Source organism: Simochromis diagramma, unplaced genomic scaffold (genome assembly GCF_900408965.1).
Source record: "Simochromis diagramma unplaced genomic scaffold, fSimDia1.1 OVJJ01000421.1, whole genome shotgun sequence".
In the NCBI taxonomy this organism is placed as follows: Eukaryota; Metazoa; Chordata; class Actinopteri; order Cichliformes; family Cichlidae; genus Simochromis; species Simochromis diagramma.
In genome coordinates, this window is record NW_024387250.1 from 1,330,024 (window position 1) to 1,353,753 (window position 23,730).

Sequence of the window (23,730 nt, forward strand, 5' to 3'; positions counted from 1 at the left end):
CCCTCTGCACGATGCTGACATCTGGTTTTTTAAAGTACAATAAACATGCAGTATGCTATTTATTTCATTCACCCATTCATCCATCGCACAAACACATTCAGTCCTGAATGATATGACTGATTGTGAGCCCTTTGTTAGACTGAATCAGTGCTTGAACACTGGCATCTTTACAGTGACTTAAAAAAACATAAGAGCAGAAAAATCAAGCAAAAGTCTCAAAGGAAGTTTTATCCAGCTTAGCCGCAGACTCCTTCACATGATTGATTCACGTGATGCCTATCAATTCTAATAAGCTCTGTTACAGTTCATGATCGAAGTCCCTGAATCCTACTGCTTAATCCAGCTAAGATGAGAGCGTATGTTGGTGCAGCTTCTCTCTCTATGCTTAGGAGCTGCAGTGAAAGGAGCATCTGGTTGGAGGCTCAACCTACTGTAGCAGCACAGCACTCTGCATGTCATTATCCAGTCAGCATAGCCAATACTACACTGCATCCCTAACGTGCCCATATGCACAAACTGCTTTTTCAAGACCCCACCCCCCACCCATACCAGTGTGCGCACACACACACACACACACACACACACACACACACACACACAAACACACACTCTTACAGAGCCCAGATGCCTTAAAGTGCAGAATGAGTAGAGCGTGTCTCAAGAGCCAGGAGCTAAAGTGCAATTAAAACCATTTGTAATGTGTCACACCACGTTACCAAAACTAGGACAATTGTATGCTTTGTAATGTAATTTCAACAGATTATATAATCTAATGCATTAAAGCTACAGTAGCAAAACAATTTACTGACTGCTTGCAGGCCTAAACACCAACCGAGAAAAAAAATGAAATCTAGATGGCAACAGCGACACCAGCTCGTCTCGGGGTTTTTTTTTTTTAGAACTCAATGGGTGTGGGGATGATCTTTATACACTTGGTATTACTCAAATCTTGTGGTAGTTGTAATCTGTCCTGCATTGCATCCTCTTGAAAGAATTCAGCAAGAGTCATAGAGACTGCAGGCCCTCAGCAGAGCTAAATGTAGCTAGAGAGACAGGACATACAAGACCTCTCGCTAATGTGGATATTACTTTATTTTAAGCACTTGCATATAGTGTGAAATCTAACATGAAACTAGAGTTTTTCATTTCAAAGGGGCGAGCACGCACTCAACAGACTAATTCTGGAGTTTTTTTTAGTGTCATTGCTCTTAGAAAAAGAGAGACAGAAAAAATGTTTTAATGGACCGACCAACCCAATTAAAATCCTTCTTTTAATAGCCTCCTTCAATTGACTTCTAATGCTCCCCATGGTCTTGTTAATAAATTTACTGCATTTAGTCACAAACTGCCAACTCAAATTTCCCATAGCATAAAAAACAGCCTTGAAAGAGATGAAGGGATAGATGAAAGCGAGTGGAAGACAAAGGACAGAAACCACACCATGAGATTTTGGAAGTCAAATGTCAGATAAAAGATAAGAGCTTGAGTATTCAAGCTGAGTAAATGGAGAGCCTTTTTGACATGGTGTCTCCCATATTAAAGTAATTAACTTTGACTGTTATTGCCTCCGCCTTCTGAGGATTTACTTTACCGCCGCTATTATTTTTTTTTCCCGAAATAATAATAATGCATTACATTTCAGCATTTCTTAAAATTCGATCAACTCAGACAAGCAGTTTCTCAGTTTAGTTCAGCAATGAGAGGAGCCTAATCCTGGTGCTCTAATAGGGTGCAGGCTTATGTCAGATAGTGATTGATAGCTGCTTACATAAACTCAACCCATTACACCCTGCAAAATTTTGGGGCTGCTCACTTGGTAAGTGCTGCTCCCCACAGGGCTGCTCCCCTTGGGAACATACTGTACGGTGCACACATCTCACATCCGAAGAACTCAGCCCTGCCTGACACTCGGCACGCCGCCTTGATTAATTGCTCATCAAGCTGCAATAGAGTTTAATTAACTGATGAAGTTGATCCACCATTCTCCTATAATCTGCTCTTTTTTATGCTTCTCATCCTTTCAGCTGGAGGGTGGTGGAATAGCTTCAGAAATACTCAGGGTGTCAGTTTCTTGTTAAAACTCCCCATCTGCCCTCATTTTACCACCACCGAGATTCTTGCAGCACTAACCATAAAGCTGCAAAACACTCTGCATTCTCGTCTTTATCGTTATTTTTTCTCAAATTTTCAGTAGCACGGAGAAGCATAATTCTTCTTCTTAAGTATGTCAACAAAACCACATTTGAACAGATATATGAGAAAGCCAATAAAACTACCTTAATGGCGGCTTAGATAAAACTTACTTAGCGGTCTTGGTAACAGTGTTCTCATAAATAATACATCGATAAATAAATAAACCATATTTTCCCATTAATATTCCCAGTGAAAGAATATAGTGTGTTGCTCATAATCTGCCTGAGGATCAAGCAGATCATGCAGAATGATCCGCTGACGTTTGAAATAGTTTACTGAAGTGAGTTTATTTCCCCGACCCACGTAAACAGAGTGAGAAGTGATATTTGAGATGGTGTTGGGCCTCCTCTCCCATCTCGGCAAAAATGAACACCGCGGTGTAAGCCACCCTAATGTTTAGCTTGTTTATGAGTCATTCACGATGACAAGCATTGTGCACCCGTCACATTTCATATCTCACAAGTCTGACGCCACGGCACTGCAACACATCTCCCTTCAGTGCACATGTCTACGAGGGCTCCGCTGGCAGGTGGGAGAGCACCTCCGTCATTCCCTCGCTGTGTCAGATGTGTGTACACATGCTGAGGGGCTATTACGCTCTTAATGTAGAAGCTAAATGTCTTAATGCAGCTAAGGCAGGCAGCCTGTACTGTTCACCTTATCTTTTAATTACCTCTGAGTCTTGGCTTCTCCCTTTTTTCTTTTTTTTTTCTTCTCAAAGCTTGGTTAATGAAATTACACAAGTAATGGAATAATTAGGAGATAGAAAATGGATTTTTTTTCCTTGAAGCATGTGGTCCATATACTTTAGATTATGCAATAATTCAATGATATACCTGCATTTATGGATCCAACATATACAGACACACAAACAAGTGTATATTGAATGACATACATTATTTTTTTAGTGCTGTGATTTCACAAAAAAGAAAGTGCTGTAAATACACACATACGAAAAGGAGATTATATCCTGGTAGAAGCACCGTATGATACATTAACTTCCTAATATCTCAAACAATTTAATGACGTTATGGACTGTAGCAAAGCAATTGTCTCCAGTCGGGCCTGCATATTCAATTTTATTTTATGCTTTGATCTTGTGAAAACCTCTTTGACTCTCTCTTACAGAAACACACACACACACCTTATATCTATCTTTATCTATCTTTAGAGTATTTATTTCTATTTGCACAAATAGCCTGATGTGCAGCTGCTAATATAGTGATAAAAACATGATTGACACTACCAATCACACATTAATATCCCCAAATGGAAACAATTTAAACAATTATTAGTCTATTAATCAGACATTATTATCTAGTAATCATATTTTATACAATAATAAAATCAATAAATAAAAAAAAAACTTGACATTTATTGACAATGCATGATGCATACTGTTGATTTTCTGTATTTTCATTGTGTTTATCGACTGTGTGTGTGAAAGCTACGACACTGGGCCTCACCGTTTACATTTACACTACTTCACCTTAAACCAAATGCAGGAACCGGATTTTCTGTTCTCCTTACATCTAAATACCACTGCACCACACTTAACAATAAATCACCAGTGTAGATGAAATTAAGAGGCACAGTGCATTAAAAATATTTAACTGCCTTGATAAGGAACTACAGCTTTGCATAATTTAAACAAAAAGGATATAGTATACCACCGTGCCTGGCATAATAAGGAAAAAAGTGTGTTAACCACCTGCATGGCCTCACAGGCATACCAATTTACAGTATATATTTATAACAGAGCTTTCTGTATATAAAAAAAGGTGTAGGTAAGAATATACATCCTTCTTATTATCTCCATTAACTGTGGATACACTTCCTAAAGGCTCGAAGATAACATTTGGTAGCCTATATCTAAGCGTAATGTAAGCCAGTGGAGTAAATGCTCTTAGATAGCTTCTAAAACTTGAAACAAAGTCGTTCTGCAAGGTTCTCCTCCCCCTTCATTTAACCACTGCCTTAAAGAATCACCAGTGTGGCGAGGTATAACTGCATTGGCTGGAAATTGTGTTTTTTTCAAAATCAAGTCCGCCAGCTGAAGTGCCTAATTATCTGTGAAGTTGGCTTGAAATTGTTTCCATTGCTAGGAGTCTCTATCAAGCCGGTTTCTGTGGGATAGCTTCCCAGTTAATAAATCATCAAGCCAGCTCTAGCAGTGGTTGAAAGGCACATGCTGAGAGAGTAGCAGGAGACATAAGGCTATTGTACAATTACAAGGGAATCTGAAAACATTCGGTTAAAGCTTCGACACAATACAGCCGCAATTTGTTTGTCAAATGCACCAAAGAAACATGTAAAAGTTATCATTTTTTCACGATTTATTGGAGATTATAGACTGTGCAATCAGTTGGAAGAAGTTAGCCAGTGCACTTTTCAAAAGGCACTGCTTGTCTTTTACTTAAATGACATTTGCTGTCTGTCTGAGCTCTTTCTCTCACTCCATCTTTGGCCTCTCGTGACACATTCCATCAAGGGAGGTCAACAGATATCTGAAATTTCGTTCTCTCTCACTCAAAGAAATCAATTCAGGTTTCAGGTGATTCTCCTGTCTGTCCACTTATGACAGCTGGCGCGCAGTCAGTGTGAATTGACCTTCATCTCTGTCCTCTCCGTCAGGACTTCCTGCGTGCCCCTGAGCACAGTCCGGCTCACTTCGTCTGTACAATTCATACTGCATGGCTTTCTGGCTAATATTATTAAGTGCACATCTGGGAAGAATGGTTAGTTTTTTTTAAAGTATAAGTCAAGTAAAACTAGGGGCAGATGACTGTTATTATGGAGCATATGGCCCGAATGACCCTTAAGTCGCAAAATGTGGAGCCACAAAACTTTTTTTTGAACTCCACTCAAATTGTTTTTTCAGGAGAGCAAAAACAACAGAGTTTATTCTCTTTTTTCTGTGATGCTGTTGCAAAATCAAATTTGTGGATTGTATAAGTCTTACAATACTTTGGAGACAGTGTTGTAATTTAGAAGGTTCTCACTGAGGAAGGTTTGCAGTTATAATGAGATGATTTCTCATTAATGTGCAAGCCTTTCTTTTTCTACTGAGATCTGTTCCACCATGTTTTCTCACCATACGCACTCTTCTTGCAATTATGTGACAGGTTTGCTAATCTCGTAAAAGGTGTCACACATATCTCACCTCAGTAATCCAGAATGCAATTTTCAACACAGTTTGGTTAAAGTGTGTCACATTTCCATAATTGCCCCCATTAATTTATAGAACACTGCATGTGTCACTAGATTTCATGAATTTGTAAATGTGGCACAATGGAGATGAAAGTGGGGAAAAGGTGCAGCTGATGACTATTTTCTTGGGACAGCTGAAAATCATTCTCGCTATGAAGCGCCATAAAACTCTCAAAATGATTCTCAGTTTTCTCATAGCTCCACGTTTGGGTCTGTTCAAGATAGAAAACCCAAGTGGAACTAATACAACGAGAAAAGCTTGAGTCTGTCCTTATAACGGTCACACTGGTGGACTAAAATAACCCGACTCCCAGTGTGAAGTGGCAAGGTTGCAATCAGGGGCACATTTGCTTGCTGTTAGTGAGAGATGCAAAGATTCAGTGGGAAAATGTAATTTATGATTTGAAAAATTAAATGCAAAAAGGCTTAAAATTAAGCAAAACATCTCTTTGGTCTTTGTTTATTTTGTAGGCATAAAAGTCATAGTAATTGTTGTAGGTAAATGTTGCTAAACATGTCAAACCACATTAGCTCCTGATATATTTGTAACATATCCACCTTTATTATATATATATTTTTTTACTTTAATTAAAATGCCATGTCACAGTTTGAATTAATCTCACTTCTATGAACTCTCCTACTGAGAAAAAGAGTTTATTAAGAAAAAAAAAGCAAAACAATCTTTCTCTTTTTGTTTTTGACTGTAGCGAACAGAAAAGGTGTGACAAATTTATAATTATAACTAATATAATGCTGAACACTGTGGATCAACTTCTACAGAACCAAACCTAATTCAGTGCTTGGTATGGTTTGATACACACAAATCCTTTCACCTGCATTTTCTTTCCTTACACCTTGCCTTCATGAAACAGGCAGCTGGAAGCCTTATGTAATGAAACCAGTACATATGTAAATGCATTCCAATTAGCCTGAAATGCTAACACATTCTATTTCTAATCTATATTTTCTCTCTCCTTTTTTTGATGCAATGAAAAAGTTGCACAGGGGAAATTACAATGGATGAAGAATGCATGGGACTAGTGAGCAGGAGCTACTAACTATGGAACTGGGATAATGCTGTGACATGTTTGCAGAGAGAATTCATATGGGAAAACTGTAATGTTTCCATTGCAGCCGACGAAAGGGAAGCAGAAAATACATTGCTACCCAGCACGCACAAAACACAGAGACAATGCAATTACAACCAAACGGTTAAGATCTCTTTGTTTGGTAATGCTTTGCATTCTTGTCCACAGTTATTCAGATAAAGACATGCTCAAAGCAGTGCTTGCAAAGGAAAGCTTGTCACAATATTTGGGCTTTTGTTATAGGGGCCTGTTGCAAATCCAATTCCAATTATAAAAAAAAAAGTCCAATTATTTATTTCTTAAGCTCTGTGAGAAAATGGCAATTAATGAATTCAGTTATCAGCTACTAGCCTATTGGTTAGAGCTTACAAGCCCTTTGAGATTCTTGAATTAAGTTAATTATGTGGTAAAAATGTACTGTTGTGGTTGTAGGGTGAAGGGGAAGAACTAGGTTTTGGAGCCTATAACCTAGGACATTTATTTTTTCTAAGTACCCTGAAACTAACATAAGATTTCTATTTTCATGAAGGAAAAATGCATTGTTGTTTTTTTTAATTGAGGATCTGTAAACAAAAAAATAACATTAAGTGATGGAAACAACCTCAAAGCCTCCATACTGCACAAGTTCCACCGTAGTCACCTCTAAATGAGACTAGTATGTTGTCGGATTTAGAGCAGTGGATGAAGTCCAACAATTTTCAGCACCACCATTAACTGCTACTTTGAAGCTATCTTACATTTGGCACCAGGAAATAGACACGCTTGCCTGCTACACCAACAGCGCAAATTAAACTTAGGACTTGCTACTTTTAGAACGCTATCAGAAACAGAAGCAGCACCAGCCTTTTACTGAGCTGTGAACACATCAATAAAAGGTGGAACTTTGACACTGAATATACTGTTTGTAATATTCATCTGGTGTTGTTAAAGTTATTTATGACTGCGTTATGGTTGTAATTAGAGAATTATGTTTAAATGCTCCAGACTTATCAAGCTACTTGTTGGGTATTTCATTTTTTATTTTTTTTTGAGTCCATAACACAGAATAGAGCACTTTTGTTTTTCAAATAACAGTTCAAGCCTCTCTAGAGTTAAGTCTCTGTATTATAGACATTATAATTAGGTAACATTAAGGAAATAGCTTATCACACATTATATTTGTCATTTTCCAATACGAAAAGTCACATTTGTTAAAAATTACACTGAAAAACAATATTTTTGCTATTTTACTCGTCATCTGTTTATATAGCATTCATTTAAGGTTTCCTACAGCAGACGTTACTGTTGAATAAATTAGGAAATTATTAACTCTGATTTATTATTTAGTGTGAATCACTCCTTAAACTTTTGTACATAAAAGCTATAAAGAGGGTTTGTTTTTCTTTTCCAAATGTAGAAATTGTAGACTTAATCATTTTTTCTCCGGTGTACAAATATTAATAAATTACTATTTTTAATCTATATACAATATCTAATATCAAACCGAAAAATCAATCCCACAGCTGTTGTTACTAATTGAAAGCTTTCTGAATTTTTATTTTTACATTTTATTCGTTATAACACTACACACAGCTGTAGTGAGCAATTATAATATTGGGATAGTTTCTAGTAGGAATAATAAAAACACACTATCAAACAATAAAACTGAACAAAGAATGTATATTGCCAATAGATGTCATTTAACTTATTTTTGTTAAAGTGTGTTAAGGTGCATTTTTCCTTTAAGAGCACCCCGGAGTACTTGTTTCTAATACTTCCACAGAACTGGGAAACTGCCAAGCTTTAAAATTGCCACCATCAATCAAGAGGTTTTAAAGGATGCAACAAGCAATTTCATGGATGACTTTTTTTTTTCCAACTTCTTCAACATTATTCCCCATCACCCGTGTGCTATTGTGGATCCTCCCCCCGCCTCAAACCCGCTCCTGCTTCTCTTTGATTCCAACACCACTGATAAAAAAGTCTCTCTGTGTTCTGTCGCTTATTCATGTCCGGTAATTTCTTCGCTCAGACTAATTTTCCTCTCCCTGAACTGAAGCAAGTTCATCATAAATGTCTGGAACAAGAAGTATTAAGTTAGAACATGCCTTATGCTTCACTTAAACCTCAAAGGAATGAACCTTGTCCTAGATACTTCAGACAAGGGAGGAGCATAAATGCGTTTGCAGTATTTTTAAAATGTAATTGCGAACACTGTTGCAGTGACTCCCTGGCCTCATTTTTTTGGACAAAGAGTGTGGATAGGGATTGGCTGCGGGTGGGGCTGTGTGCTACAATTAGGGAGGCAGAGGAGAAAACACAAAGATAGCGTTGGTGACACAGGATCGAGCCTCCCTGTTTGCCATTATATCTAATCGGTGCACTCTAATCAATTTATTCTGTTCGGTTTAAGCAGAGAACACGACTTGCTAGCAGAAAAACACAAAGTATTCCTTCATAAGAAGGAAAACAAAAGTAAAAAAGAATAATTATCAAATAATAAGCAAAAACTCCTTTAATATTCATTCCAAACTACAGTACAGGGCAATTCTGTGCTACTATAAATATTTAGAGAAACCAGATTAGGTACAAATAAACAAAAACAAACAAACACAATCAAATTAATGGGAGGGGAGGCAATGTGGCAATGTGTGATTTCTGCAGCAAATAGGAAATTTACTGAATAGCTGTTTTTGTCTTGTTTTTCTCAGACAGTCCTCAAATGGCTGTCTGCTGCTGGCCACATGGTCTGAAAACACAAGGGAGTCTGATACTTACACAGAGCACACTAAAGACATAAGGGATCATTGTCTTTATCCCCAGGTCCAGCAGCTATTTCGGAGCAAAACTGACCCAGCATCTTTCTGCTGATGAATGTTGATATATACTGTGGAAGATTGAATGTTGTTAGGCAACAATAACCTGACCAGAACTCAGGAAAACTACAAAAGAGATGGGGTATGATATGTAATTCACAGCTGAGCGATCGCTAAAGACAGCAATAGGTTCCCATAAAAACTATTTTACCATAAATTAATGAAGTAGTGTGTTTTTTTTAAAGCACAGATGTACAATAAATAATAACTTGAGAAGATCTTGGAAAATCCTGACATTTCTTTTATTTTTTACAGGTAAAATTTTGTTCTTTTTGAATATTTATAGGTGCTAAAACTAAGGAAGTCATTCCCACTGTTGTGTTTTCACTAGCTGAATGAACAGCCATCAACACCTGCCAGTTTCTTCTGCACACATTGCAAGAATTTAAAATTCATCTTCCCCCTTTTCTCCAATGGCAGACTGGCATTATGGTGTCAAAGAAAATGCCGGTTAGGGCAACACAAAAAGGTGACACGTCTAGCCAGGAGCCATCATTATAAGCCATCTGAGTCAGTTTTGAACTAAAGTACTTTTTTACATTTAAAAAAAAAATGCAGCAGCAGTGTTTTCCTTTTTCTTTTCTCTCTCCAGTTTAACAAACTCCCATTGCAATCAGCACTGATTTAAATTGATCCTAATCATCTCAATCAACAATGTAATGACACAACTGTATATCTAAAGATTCGAGGAGGTTAAAAAAAAAGCTCACCCAACCCACTCAATTTCAGGATTACATGCAATTATTCTCACTTGTCATTTACTCCGAGTGCAGTACGGAGCACCTGCTCAGGGATAAATGGTGTGGGTTGAGAATCTGCCAATGAGCACAATGACAGTGGTGCTGACAGCCGCTGTGGAAGGTGATGACAAGTAGAGACTAGTGACAGATACTTGGATGTTTGTCATCTCTGTGGAGCTGACCAGGCACTTTCATCTTAGCTCTCTGTGTTTTGATGCAGCCTTGTCTCTGTTTCCCTTCCCTTTCTATATAAAGATGCCACAGCGTGTAGTATATACTGGCTGGCTATGGAAAAAGAGTGCAAAAACAGACAAGGTTTCACAATGATCTACCACCCTTTTAAACAGCTACTTTGTGTTTAAGTCTCTGGCAAATTATCTGCAGCTATGATCAATTGACGCTGTATATGCAGCGGTAGCTACTAGGATGAACTGAAGCAGCTTTGCCCCTTGGGATATGGCTGTTTATGCCAGGGGCTCATTCATCTTCACAGTCCTTGTTGGTCATTTGATATCCATCAATTGATTATTTTTGGAGGGGCTTGGCTTTGTAACTACGGAGCAGTGTGTAGCGATTAATTGGTTAACTAGATGAGGTATTGACACGTTTTAATTGTTGCGCTGTGAGGAAGCCAATTACATTTGCTCAAATGAGTGTGGATTGATTAAGGCAGGCTCGTTCGTGGGCTCCATCAACATGAAACTGATGGAAGGAGAAAAGTGTGTGATTCTTTGGGTGCAGTTGTTGATTTCTGAGATGATTTAGCACCTTCTAATGAGACAAGGTCACCTTGCTCCTGGCCTTCTAGGTCATTCTTTAACTGCTTTCTGACATGCTCACCAACAATTGCAACTACTCAAGGAGTGTAAAACTACCACTGGGTAGTTTTGCTATTAGTATTTGTTTACCAGTTTGCAACCCTGCATTCCATCTAGCTTTAGTGAAATTGGTGGCCTGTTTTCTGGGCAGTGGCTGAATGTTTTCTAGCCTACCGGTTACAGCACATAAAGGAGCTGCTCTTGCTGGTAGTGAAATTAGAACAGGGCAGTCAGGTGTTACTGCAGTGCACCTTAAACCTGTCAAAGAGAATGGCCAGTACTTTTGATTTGGCCTCTCCAGAAGTTGCAGCAAGCGGTAATTTGCTGATACCATTTTTTTTATCCACTGTTAACCTAATTTCTGCACACAGAAATTGCCTGTCCAGAGGGAAGGAAAACAATTCAGCCTGCTGACAGAACATGATTTGACTCCTCTAACCTCAAGGTACCACACAGACATGTACTGTAGCCCTGCTCGTTTAAGCAAACTATTCTGGCCTGTTTTACATTTGAAATAACTCACCTGGAGCACCGAGGTGAACGGTAATACACTGTATATAAAGTAGCCCTGTTATTGGAAATGTAAACTTAAAACTTGTGATATGGTCGCAACTTAGAAACATTCACATAGATAGAAAAAAGTCCTAATCTTTCTTTTCAATGAGTCATCAGAGAAGCCTTGATCCATACAATTTTTATCTCTGTTTCATCATGAATATGTAAACTGCAGCTATTTCTCTGGTAAAACATGATCCGTAGGGGCCAAGGCAATGTGATGAAGACTTGTGTCAGGCCAAGTGAGCTGGAACTGATGGTGCACATAATTAATGGTCTGAAATAGACTGAGAATTAGTGCTGGGCTGGGATGTTAATTGACTATGATACTTGGGCTGGTGCCTCTCAGCCTGAGGCTCTTATTCTTTTCCCCGTGCTTTGCTGTATCACTTTGCTTCAATTTTCCTGATGTCCTATTTCCCACTTCTCCCTCTGCTTTTCCTCGATTTTGGCCTCCTACTCAAGTCTCCTCTTCCTTTTTCAATCCCATTTTCCATGTTTCTTAGTCTCCCCTTGACGGTTTCCTCTACCTCGGAGGCATATGGAACTTCAAAAACAGACAAGGACAGACCTGTGACGTACACTCCTCGTGCTGAAGTAGCCACCTATGCAAGCTTTACAAGCCTTGGTTGTCCCTTGCAGGATGGGGGAAATCTATAATTAAGACAAAGTTGTAACACTAATAGGACTACCATGCTAACAAGGGTGGGTGCACATTTGCACACGGTGAGACAACACTGCAAGTTTACAAAAAATAGTTGCCATGACAATGTACTGATATCACCTGCTTAGAGTCCTCTTCCATAATTCATTTGCTCAAATAGATGACCTGTGCAGGTCTGGAGCAAGAGCGTCAGGATGACAGTGTGCTTTAATAAATATGCAAAGTGAAAACAAGGTCATAAATAAGCTGGGTTTAGCATTTCCTTCTACCACAGATTTCCCTACATACATGATGATTTTTTTCCCCACTCGTGTTTGTTGCACTACCTCGTCAAATCGTTCTTTGTGTTCGTGCCAAGTTAAAATTGTGCATACCGGAAAACACTGCACTTGTAGAAAAAAGAGACACTTCCATAAAAAATAGAGCAAACTGAAATTGCAAAGGCATAGATTTGCAGATATTTAGTCCCATGCATTGGCTCAAGGTCCAAAACAGTGAACACTTATCACAGCTTTACTGAAGTATGCTGTCTAAATGAATAAATAAGTCTGCTGACATCACAGGGGATGGTATTAAACTGTTGCTAAGACTGGTGCTTGAGACTAGCAATAGTATGAATAAGGAGAAAAGCTACACTTTTCAAAGCCTTCTTAAAAATACATTTAAAAAAAATGTGTCCACATTAGCTCCATAACTTGTGTTTTTGTAGTTTTCCAATATTTTTTATTTGATGCATAATGGATGTTTTTTTTCTCTCCTTTTGTATAATATACACATTCAATCCAGTGATAGCAGAGCAATTCCACCTGCCATCACGACCACATCCAAAGATAAAATACATCCCTGCTGAGGCAGTTCAGTTTTGATAATAGAAAATCAGACACTGCCAAAGCTTCTCGACCATCATTAATCTCCTGCCCCAGTGCCGACTCACAGGGAGTGACTGGTGATGGAGAGCGGGAGAAGTAGACGATAGAGCGGGAAGGAGAGACCGGAGTGAATGAGAGGAGTGAATTAGACAGTAAAAGAGGAAGGCACATCAAAGCGAGGCTGGGAGGATGAAAAACTCGATTACAGAGAAGACAGAAGGTGAAAAGTATAGAGTGGACTTAGATAGCCGCTAAAGAGAAAAGGAACTCAAGGCATTAAGACTAACAGCAGTAGCTGGTCTATAGAGAACCAGCTGGACTGACGGTATAAAGTCGCCCTAATCACTCCATCAGCGATTACATCGTGTCCGCACACAGATAGTATCCACAGCCATTCCAGTATCTCCCCATCACACCTCATTACTCTACCTCTCAGCTACACACGTTGCCTTGGTGATGGTCTCTAGGACATCACACTGCCATGGAGGTCTCACCTGTCAATGCACATGAACATTACCTCCCATATCACTAAGTAGGCTTATTGGGTAGGCAGCTGTGGCTGAAGTATCCACTGGCCAGAGTGAGTAAAGATTGTCATTGATTTGTTGCGCTGAAGGACAGGCCGAGGTTGAAGGCCTGAGGTTGTGGGGCTGAGGCTGTGCCGGCTGTCAGGGTTTAAAGTCTGCTGGAGTTCTGAGACAGCTCAGCGTACAGAGGCATTTATCATCAGCAAGGTAACTGGCTTCTCTGAAAGCAAGTCAGGCGAAAAATGAACAGCTGCCACGGCTGCACTCACAAAGACCCCACCATTCTTTCTGCCTTTCACCAGACTTGGTTTCCAGCAACAGGAAACAAGTCAGACATATTGTCATTCAAATACATAACTGCTCACAAAGAGCCAGATTCGTCTGGCTGGAAATTAGATATCAGAACTGGAGGCTTCCGAACGTCACACTGTACACAAGACGGAAACAAAATAAAAACCGTTGAAATTAAAGAACAGACGTGGCATACATGTTTTATTACAAGAATTATAATTACCAACTGTGTCCTGCTGACAGAGAATATTTTTAATTAAGCCAAAACTTTAAAAAAAAAAAAGGATAATAATTCAACAGCTATACACTTTGTGCTAACAGTTTAACTCATATGAACAAGCCATTACATGGCATCACTACATGAGGACTGGCTTTTTAGAAAGAAACTGCACTCTTTTCTCTTCCCAGCTAAAGCTCTTTTATGCGTTATGCATTCAACTTGGAAATCCGGGAGATTAAAGTTTTGTACTGAAAAGGTGCAGTAGGTGTAACAGTAATCAAGTGTTTTACAACAACATACTACAAAACAGAGACTTGATAATCCCATTATCTTTTTAAGTAGATATAGTGTGTCTGTGGTGTTGTGACTACGTATAATAGGATGCTAACATTTTCCACATGGTGCATATAAATTAGAACATTTTCGCTTTCTCATAGTCATGTTGTTTTGTATCTCAGTGTTTTCTCTAAAACAACAGCTGCATGCTACAGCGTGGCTGGGTCTTTAATATGAAAGGATTGGCAATGTCTGACCTAATCAATCAGGTGCTGGTAAGTAGAAGCCTGTTCTATTACCACAGGGGGAGAGGGGTATGTATCAGTAATGCATCCGCTGACCTCCCACGTAAGATATAATTCCCGTGTGGTTATTTAACACCATTAATGATAAATGTGTATTTTACATGGCAGCATACTCCACCGCCCTCCCGTTAATTTCATCCTCCTAATTCTCTGTTATTTCGCTGTGCCTTTACCCTTTTCTTCCTCTCTATGTCCACCTCACAGTTGCCATATCTCATATTAAAGCTCAAACAGAATGTGGGCCCATTTCCCTGTGCAGTGCAGAGTGTTGGGGAGGGCTGCAGATTAAAAAGCCTTCCCCTGGGTGCGCTCACCAGGCTGTTCAGCACTGCTCGCCAGGGAGATTCACTACATACATTCTCTTTTATGGCCCTTTCCTTATTCATCATAACACAGCTTCAATTTTATTAACTTCTCCAGCCAAGCATACATCTTTCCCTGTGCCATCAGTCTTCTTCTCTCTATTTCTATCCAAACAGCACACCCCATGATGCTCATAAGCACAAGTACACAAGTGTGTACTGCTATTTGCTTCCACGTATACAGATTTAACACTAGGGAACGTTGAGTAAACGGACCCATTTCTTTCAGTCCAAGCACGTCTTTATGTTACTGTTGGGTGTTTCCCAGCGTTACCTTTCCTTGACATTGTGTCAGGCCCAGCTGATGGCCAGCACAAAAGACACTGGATGTGAAAAAAGTACCACAGAGCAAAGTTTCCAAACTCTATTTTATGTCGGGCATACATTAGAACGTAGACTTGATTTCTACACTTGATTTCTAATCAGTGGCTTAAACACTAATCAGCAGGACCCAAGTAATGTAAATATTCTAGCCTGAAACATACAGGAGAGTGTGAATGCACTTTCATGGTATTGCACATCAAAATACAGCCGACTCTGCACAGTTAGAAGATAGAGACTCAAATCTATTTTTGGAGGGTTTTTTCTTTCTCGTTTCCTTAGGCTGTGTAATCACAATCCCAGACACTGCAGAAAAGGCTAATTTTACTGGTCACAGTCTTGCCCACCATATGAAAAAGGAATATGCTCTTGAACCCAACGCTACAATGGCTTTAGTAGGTGGAAAAAGCAGATACATTCGATCCAATCATAGTCTCACTGGTAAGGTGATGGCACAAGGGCCATCTCAGCGTGAAAAGCTTTGATGGGGGAGCTTCACCCATATTGTATCATGAAAGACAGAATGTGAGTCGGACAAAGGGAGGGGAAGGGGGAAAAAAAGAGAAGTGGTGTTCCTCTGAAGATTTTAGTGTCAAGAAAACAGACACTGTTGAAGTCTTAGGTATGATATTTACTGACCGCTTAAAGTGATGAAAATATGCCAAGTAAAGCATGGGCTCTAATTGTGTTTACTAATTTTAGCAATGGCACTAAATTGTTCACATTTGGCATCACATTTTCTGATGCCACATGTGATACGAGTGGGTTTTAGATGTCGTTTGTGTAGTGGTTAAGCATAAAGGTAATTGTCAAATAAGCTATATAAATGTTAAGATCAATTAGTACATGATTATCAAATAAATGGAAAACAATGGAACTGTCTTGAGCTGGATGTTGAGTGTCGGTACCATTGAAGCTTCTCCAGAAATTACACTGAGATCCAGACTCTGTAAGTCCACTCCAGTCTAATGTAAATGTATTCACCCAGGATTCTTCAGCATTTTCCCCCATGTATCTTTCCTTTTGTCCTGACTAGTTTCCCAGCCTCCTTCAAAGAAAAACATCCCCACAAAATGAAGACTGCACCACCGAGTTTGACTGTAGGGATGGTATTAATGAAGTGATCCTCACTGCTGGCTTCCTCACGTCTTTGGGAATTTGTAGCCAGATCGATGAATCTTTGAGTCATCAGGCCAGAGGCTTTTTTCTTTTTTTGGTCAGATACGTGTTTAGGTGTCTTTTGGTTCCCAGAGTGCTATCATCTGCCTTTTATTGAGGAACGGCTTCTATCTGGTCAATATACCAAAAAAGCTATATTTGTGGAGCGCTAAGCTAGTAGTTTCCCTTCTGTGGGATTCTCTTACTGCCACAAAGGAAATTTCCTGTTGATTCAATGTGAACACTGGACAGTGGACCCACATGTAGGTAAGCTATAATTACCCTTATTTGGGAATATTGAAAGCTAATATTCTACCATTTCTTATATATCTTTCCAGATCAGGGCTTTGACACAATATCGTCCTGCAAGTCTGTGGACAAACTCTGATCTTCATGGCTTGATTTTCAGTCTGACATCTACTATTAGCTCAAAGCACCTTATGTTTACAGATGTGTGTCTTTCCTAATTATGTGCAATCAGTTCAATTAGGCAAAGATGCACTCCAATCATTTTGTTAATTGCCAGTGTTATATTGGTCTGCATATTTTCTTTTGCATAAGATAAATATTTCAGGCTATTATTTTCAATAACCAACAAACAGTAATTTTTTAGCATTTTCATTGGGGTATATTATATGTAGCATTAATAGAAAAAAAATACATTGAGCCTGAAACATAGCAAAATACAGAAAACATAAAAGGTTTGACAATATTATGTACATTTTGGTCAATGAATGGAATTTAGCTAAATCACAAAACTACTCAACTACTACTCAACATATTTCGATATAAAAATGTCAATGGCAACAATGGAATAAATACTTGTTAAATTCAGAAATGATATTCTGGTTCAATTCAAAAAGAATTATCATGACTATTGTGTTTTTGCAGCTTTCAATTTACAGGTAATATAGTAAATTATCATCTGCTATATGCAGTAAGTGGTAAGTAGAGAGCTAAATGCAAAATAATCTTACTATAACCCAAAGTCTTTGTATGTGCTTGTTTCTTTGGATGCCAACTCATCCCATGTGATCAGAAGTTGAGCAACCAACTTGCCACCCAGTTACATCGTATACTCCAGAAAGTTTTTATCTATATCAGATGTAATGATGCCATCATTTTGCCCAGCAACCACATAGCAACAGGCTAACATGATTTCTTTTTAGCACCAATAACACCTTATAAAATCACCATATCATTTTTATTTCACCACAATAACATCTAAATTATATCCTTAAAACTTCTGCTATGCCTTTAGGTTGCTTGGCAACCACCACAGGAACTTACTAAAATGACATGGGGTTTTTATTCCTTTAAAGGACCCAGAGCAACTTCTAAAAGCAGCCTCTTGTTTTGATTTCATGACAATGATGTCTCATTAATATTTACAAACTGTAAATATATGCAATATATCACAAAGTCACCACATTACCTACAAACCACCTAATCATACACATACTACACTTTATAAAAGCATCATATCATTTCTATTTCATGGACAGCAACACAGACAGGCCAGCATGGGCATGTACTAGCTCATTTAACATGGTAAAAAGTATAGCTCAGGAAAAGGTGCTAATGTGCTATTGCCATTGTAAGTATGATAACACACTAGTTAGCTTTTAACTCAATCCACTGTTTGATGTTGGACATTGCTTCTGTGCTGACCTGATGAGTCAACATAAACCTGTAACAAATCTAGAGTCCCAGTTGTCTGGTCTCAGGTAAAAGACGTTAAACAACGCCTGAAGAGAAAGAAAACATGCCAAGGACTAAACTCCAGCTCCCATCAAAGATTCACGAGTTCCCCGAAGCTGTCTTATCCACAAACAGAATTCCACACAAAGGCACATTCATCATCAAGGTGCTGTCCAGATCATAATGAGAAAAGCTAAAATGGAGGAGAAGCTGTCGTCTTCAGTTGTCCGATTCTCACCATATGCTGCAGCTCCTGTCGACTACTTTCTGCTTAAGAGAGAGCCAATTTATTTTCCCAGAAGGATGGACCACTTGTGACATTTGGCAATGGAGCATCAGACGTTTCATCCAGCTGTTTCAGAGACACACACAAACACGCAGAGGCTGGGACAGAGGTTTGTGTAGTCACCACGCAGGCTTTGATAGGCTAAACAGGCTGACTTACAGCTGCTGCGTTTTAATGTGTAATGATCCGTGGTGGTCCTGATATAACCCTTCCCACTCACTGGCGCTTTGATGCCAGTGTATGCGCACGTATGAAAACACACTCAATCAAAACCCTTATATTCCTAAATCTAGCAGTTTTTCAAATGAATTCTTCTTTGTGATATTGCATGTGGTTGAATAGCTCCAACAATATTTACTGTGTAAATAGGAAACCAGGAACTGTTTCCCCAATGCTATTCAAAGCAATGTGTCTTTGCCAGAAGCTATTAGGGAATGGACTGTTTTGCGTTTTTTTATCGCAGTTTTTGAGGATGCCAATTCAAATCATGAGTACAAAGTGGAAAAGATTTTCAGATCACTGCATTGTACTGACAAAAAGACTTATCTCCACAGTAAGTACCATCAACCATTTTGTGCCCTGGAAATCATTTAGACAATTAGAAGAATTTTAGTGGAAGTGCTTTCAATGAAAAACACTCCTAAATGCCTGCTCACATTTACTACACTGTTACAAAAAGCATCTTAAAAAAACGGTAATATTCCGGCAGCTGGGGCGCCAAAATACTACTGTAAAATAACAGAAAATAACTCCCTCATAAAAATACGGTTATTTCCAGTAATGACAATACAGCTTGTTGCGCTAATTTTACATGGGATCTTGCCTTTGCAAGTGATTTTAAACATTAAATTAGGAACACGTTAATGTGATTAAACAATGAAATTATCTATAAATAGGAAAAAAAACAAATCTTAAAAAAACAGTAATATTCCGGCAGCTGTGGCGCCAAAATACTACCGTAAAATAACAGAAAATAACTTTCTCATGAAAATACAGTTATTTTCAGTAATGAAAATAGAGTTTGTTGCGCTAATTTTACATGGGATTCTGCCTTTTCCAAGTGCTTTTAGACATTAAATTAGCAATATTTTAACGTGATCAAACAATGAAATTACCTATAAACAAGGTCAATGAATGTGGCAATATGAATCATAATACGTAAATGTACAGAAATATACAGTTAACAGTTGGTTTAAATAATAATGTATGCCCTGGGACAGACTGACAGAGGCGAGGCTGCCATATCGCACCATCGGCCCCTCTGGCCATCACCAGTAGGCGAAGAGTCTTGACCACGGACACAATACCGAGAGTGTCCGAGTCGGGGCTCGAACCGGCAACCTTCTGAGCACAAGGTGAACTGTCAACTCTTGAGCCACGATCGCCCTAAATAGCAATGATAACAATACTTATGTGATGTAACACAAGCTTATAGGAATCATTTTATATACTTTTCCATAGCATTACATTTGAATTCAACAGTTCGATCTTTCAAATAACGGACAGATATTTGTGAAATCGTGATACGTTTGTGAATGTATTTTAACAATCTAAATATGCATGTGTACAGACAGATACATTTAATGATCATGAAAATTATGTTTTATTACATTACAGTGATTTAACGTTAATTTACATTTGAAATGTGAAATCACAGTCTATTTACGTAACTTTAATGATATTCTAGAAGAACAGAACAAAACTGTAAAATGCACAGTAAAATACTTTTATATTAGGATTTTTTCCTACAGTGCAGCCATACCCGCGACCTTGTGGTTGTTAGTTCACATTCATTGGCCGACGCTTAGCGTCATGTTATTATGTGTCCCAACATCCAATGGCATGTCACATTGTTTTCATGGCCACACCCTCACCCCAGGTGCAGAGGCCTATTTCTGTTCAGGAATGTTGTGAATACTTTGAGATTTATATTAATTGCAATTCCTACCTCTACATTTATTTTTTTAAAATATATAATTAGCACAGCGTGGCCGTGCAATGTTTTATATGTTTTTTTTAGTTTTTATTCCTATTAATTATATTTTCACTTGTTACCTCTGAATTATTGAATCAGACCTAGATGACATGAAATTTTCAGCACAATTATAATTCAAATACTCCTTTAATTATTGATTATTCTCATTAATTTTTGATCATTTTATATATTTTTCCGTAGTATTACATTTGGATTTAACAGATCATTCTCTCACATAACAGACAAATATTTGTGAAATTATGATACATCTCTGAATGTATTTTTACAATCTAAATATGCATATGTACAAAAAAATATATTTAAAAAACAAGTAAATTGTGTTTTACTATATGTACAGTGATGTTATGTTATTTTACCTTTGACATGTAAAATCACAGTCTACTTATGTAAATTTCATGATATTCTAGAAAGACAGTACAAAACTGTAAAATATACAGTAAGATACTTTGACATTACTATTTTTTGGAACAGTGTACTTTTATGTTTCAAAAAGCTACAAATATAATATCAGGTTTCTTAAAGGTGATTACAATAATTTAGAATTTAAAAACCACATATGTACATGTAATGGAAGCTGTGACTGTGTGTTACATCCTTGAAGACACATTTTAGACTAAAGGTGGTTTACATTGATTTTCTGTGCCATAGACAGTAAGTGGCACCACTGACTGCATCTGTGTACCCAGTTGTGCTCATATAAATGTCCTGTTGAGTGCATACTGGAGCACGCAGAAGAGCATGAGTAGGTGCATGTGCAGCAGAAAGATGGAGGGGGTCATGGGGCTAAAATGAGCATGGAATCTGAAAATGGGGATATATGAATAATAAAAAGGGATGGTGTAGCCAGGCTTCCTGCATACGAGTCCGATAAAATGCTTCTATTAGCAGAGCCACCCAGGTGTAACGTGGCCACGAAGTCTGGATATCCAAGCAAAAGGGAAACAGTGGAGCCTTGTTATGGTGAGAGGAAATGCAAGTTAACTCTACCAAACATTAATCCACGTGATGGGTCAATAGACTCTATAGCTCTGTGTGCATGTGGACACGGATTTGTGTGTGTGTGTGTGTGTGTGTGTGTGTGTGTGTGTGTGTGTGTGTGTGTGTGTGTGTGCGTGCAAGAGAAAGAGAGGAAGAGGCAAGAATGTGTGTGGGACACTTGATTTTCACAGAGACGTGCATCTCTGTCATTGGATGCTCAAGGCACATGCATGTGCTTAGATTCCCATACTTTGCTACAGGGCTCTTTCAGATGTGATGTAATCACTTTATCATGGTAATGGAAATTGGATTTAATTTTCTCCTTTCAGCAGCTGCACGTTGATTCACCCTCTCTTCAGCTTGGAGGGGAAAAAAACTGCGAGTGAGAGATTCCTTGCTCGCTGGCTCTTCATCTAGCCTATAAACACCGATCTTATTTGTAGAAGTGGTAAAATTGTATAATTAAAAACAATAATTCACTACAGGTCGCTATCGCTCCTGCTAATTAAACCGAGTTGACACAGCAAGGTGTGTGGGGTGAGACGACAGTTAGAGTTAGAGAAGACGTACTCCTTTGAGCTGGATTCATCTTCTCTGTGCCTCGTAGAGGAAGCTTAAAGATTTGAGAAATGATAAAGGACAAAGTTGGATTGTTGCTGAAAAGTACTAAAAAAAAGGATTTGGCTCGTGGAGGTCTACCAACATTAAAATTATGTTGTTCTGAGGGAGAAGAAAAAAAGGAGCCCGGGGACCATGATTTACATTGAAACTGGCTGTAAAAAACATCACCTCACACATCCCTGTTTCACATTTCTACTTTTTCACCCTTCGACAAGGAGCAGAAAGTGCAATTTTGTAAATCCGCCCAGCAGATCAAAGTGCTACCATGTTCTAATGGCTGCCACCCACCCACCAATCTCTCCTGTGGAAGAGCCCCATCAGCAGAGCGCGTTTAGGAAGAGCCAAGACAGCCTGATTAATCTCCTAATAGTTCCAGAGAGAGATAAAGACGGATACTGTAGAAGCACAGATGGGAAAGGGAAAGAGAAACAAAGTTGGAATTCAGTTATCAGATAGCACCATATGCGCCAGTGGAGAACGTGAAAAGAAGACAAGCAACAGAGAAAGCTAATGAAAACAACTCTATGTTTTGTCTCTGTTGTGACTCTCACACGTTTAAAAGTAGAACAATACGACTCCTCCATTGTTTGCTGTAGCATTAAGGGGATGGGGGAATGGCAGTGATGCAGCACCCGCCTCCCCCCTCCACCGCCCCTCCTCCATGCCCCTGTCACCATCACAGAGAGCAGTAAAGGTAAAACTATTCAAGTCAATTCAAGCAGGCTTATCATCACTTCACCTGTATACTGAGCTAACGCAAACATCTCTCTTTCTCTCTCTCTCCCTGTGACAAACTCAGTCGGCTTGACTGGATGACAGTAACTATCAAAAGGATTCAACAAATAGGGAAAATCAAGACCAGAATAAAAGATAAAAAGGGGAGATAATGGAAAAAAATGAGCTTGTCATGTCTGAGAAGTTGGGGAATTTCAGAGTGAACACAAATTGAAAGAATGAGAGTGCATGCTAAGAAAGACAATTTCACAACTCACTGAAGATTGAGCCACCACCTCAGCATAGTTGGTTGTAACACGCTGCGCACGATGAATGGTAAATTCCTTGCATTTACCTCGGTGAAGTAAAGCATCATATGGTTTGCTTTGCAGGAACGCAGTATAGCAGCGAGTCAGCCAGCTGATGCTTTTATAATCCTTTCATGTGAAATGTCGGTTTTGACCGAAAAATGAATCAATTTTACTGAAAAAAAAAAACCTTCTAGTTACTTCAATGCCTTCAAAAGGGGCGTGTCTGCGAGCACTTCCTGTGCATCTTGCAGAGAATAGTACTAAAGCGAAGGTTTCTAGCGTTACATATGTGCACGTATACACAGACAGCATAAGCACCTTCAAAAGATCAGCTTTGTTAGCGCTCGCATTAACACATACGATTATCCTGGGCACAGGGAGAAATAGGTGTTGTGCTTGTTTTTACTGATTGTATTACCAAAATCATTTTTCTCCTTTTGTTGGATGCCACCCATTAACATGCTTTAGCTGTGACAGTGAATATTTTGATTTGATATTCCGCACCTTCTCTGGCTCGCAGTGGACTGAGAAAAGATGGTGGGGTGCGAAAAGTGACGAATGGGACAGGTTTAGATAAGAGAAGCCAAGAGGTACCATTTTTTTCTGCGTGTGATTGGTGCTGGTGTCACTGCTGGGCCCAACGTCAGGCAGAATTTTTATAAAAACACCCA

At 38.8% G+C, this 23,730-nt stretch overlaps 1 protein-coding gene across 34 annotated transcripts in view; it reads right to left on the reverse strand.

Moving 5' to 3' along the window:
• Positions 1–23,730, reverse strand: part of LOC120714784 (neurexin-1a) — a 258,553-nt gene that overhangs the window by 44,758 nt on the left and 190,065 nt on the right. The gene's annotated exons all lie outside the window — the stretch shown is intronic.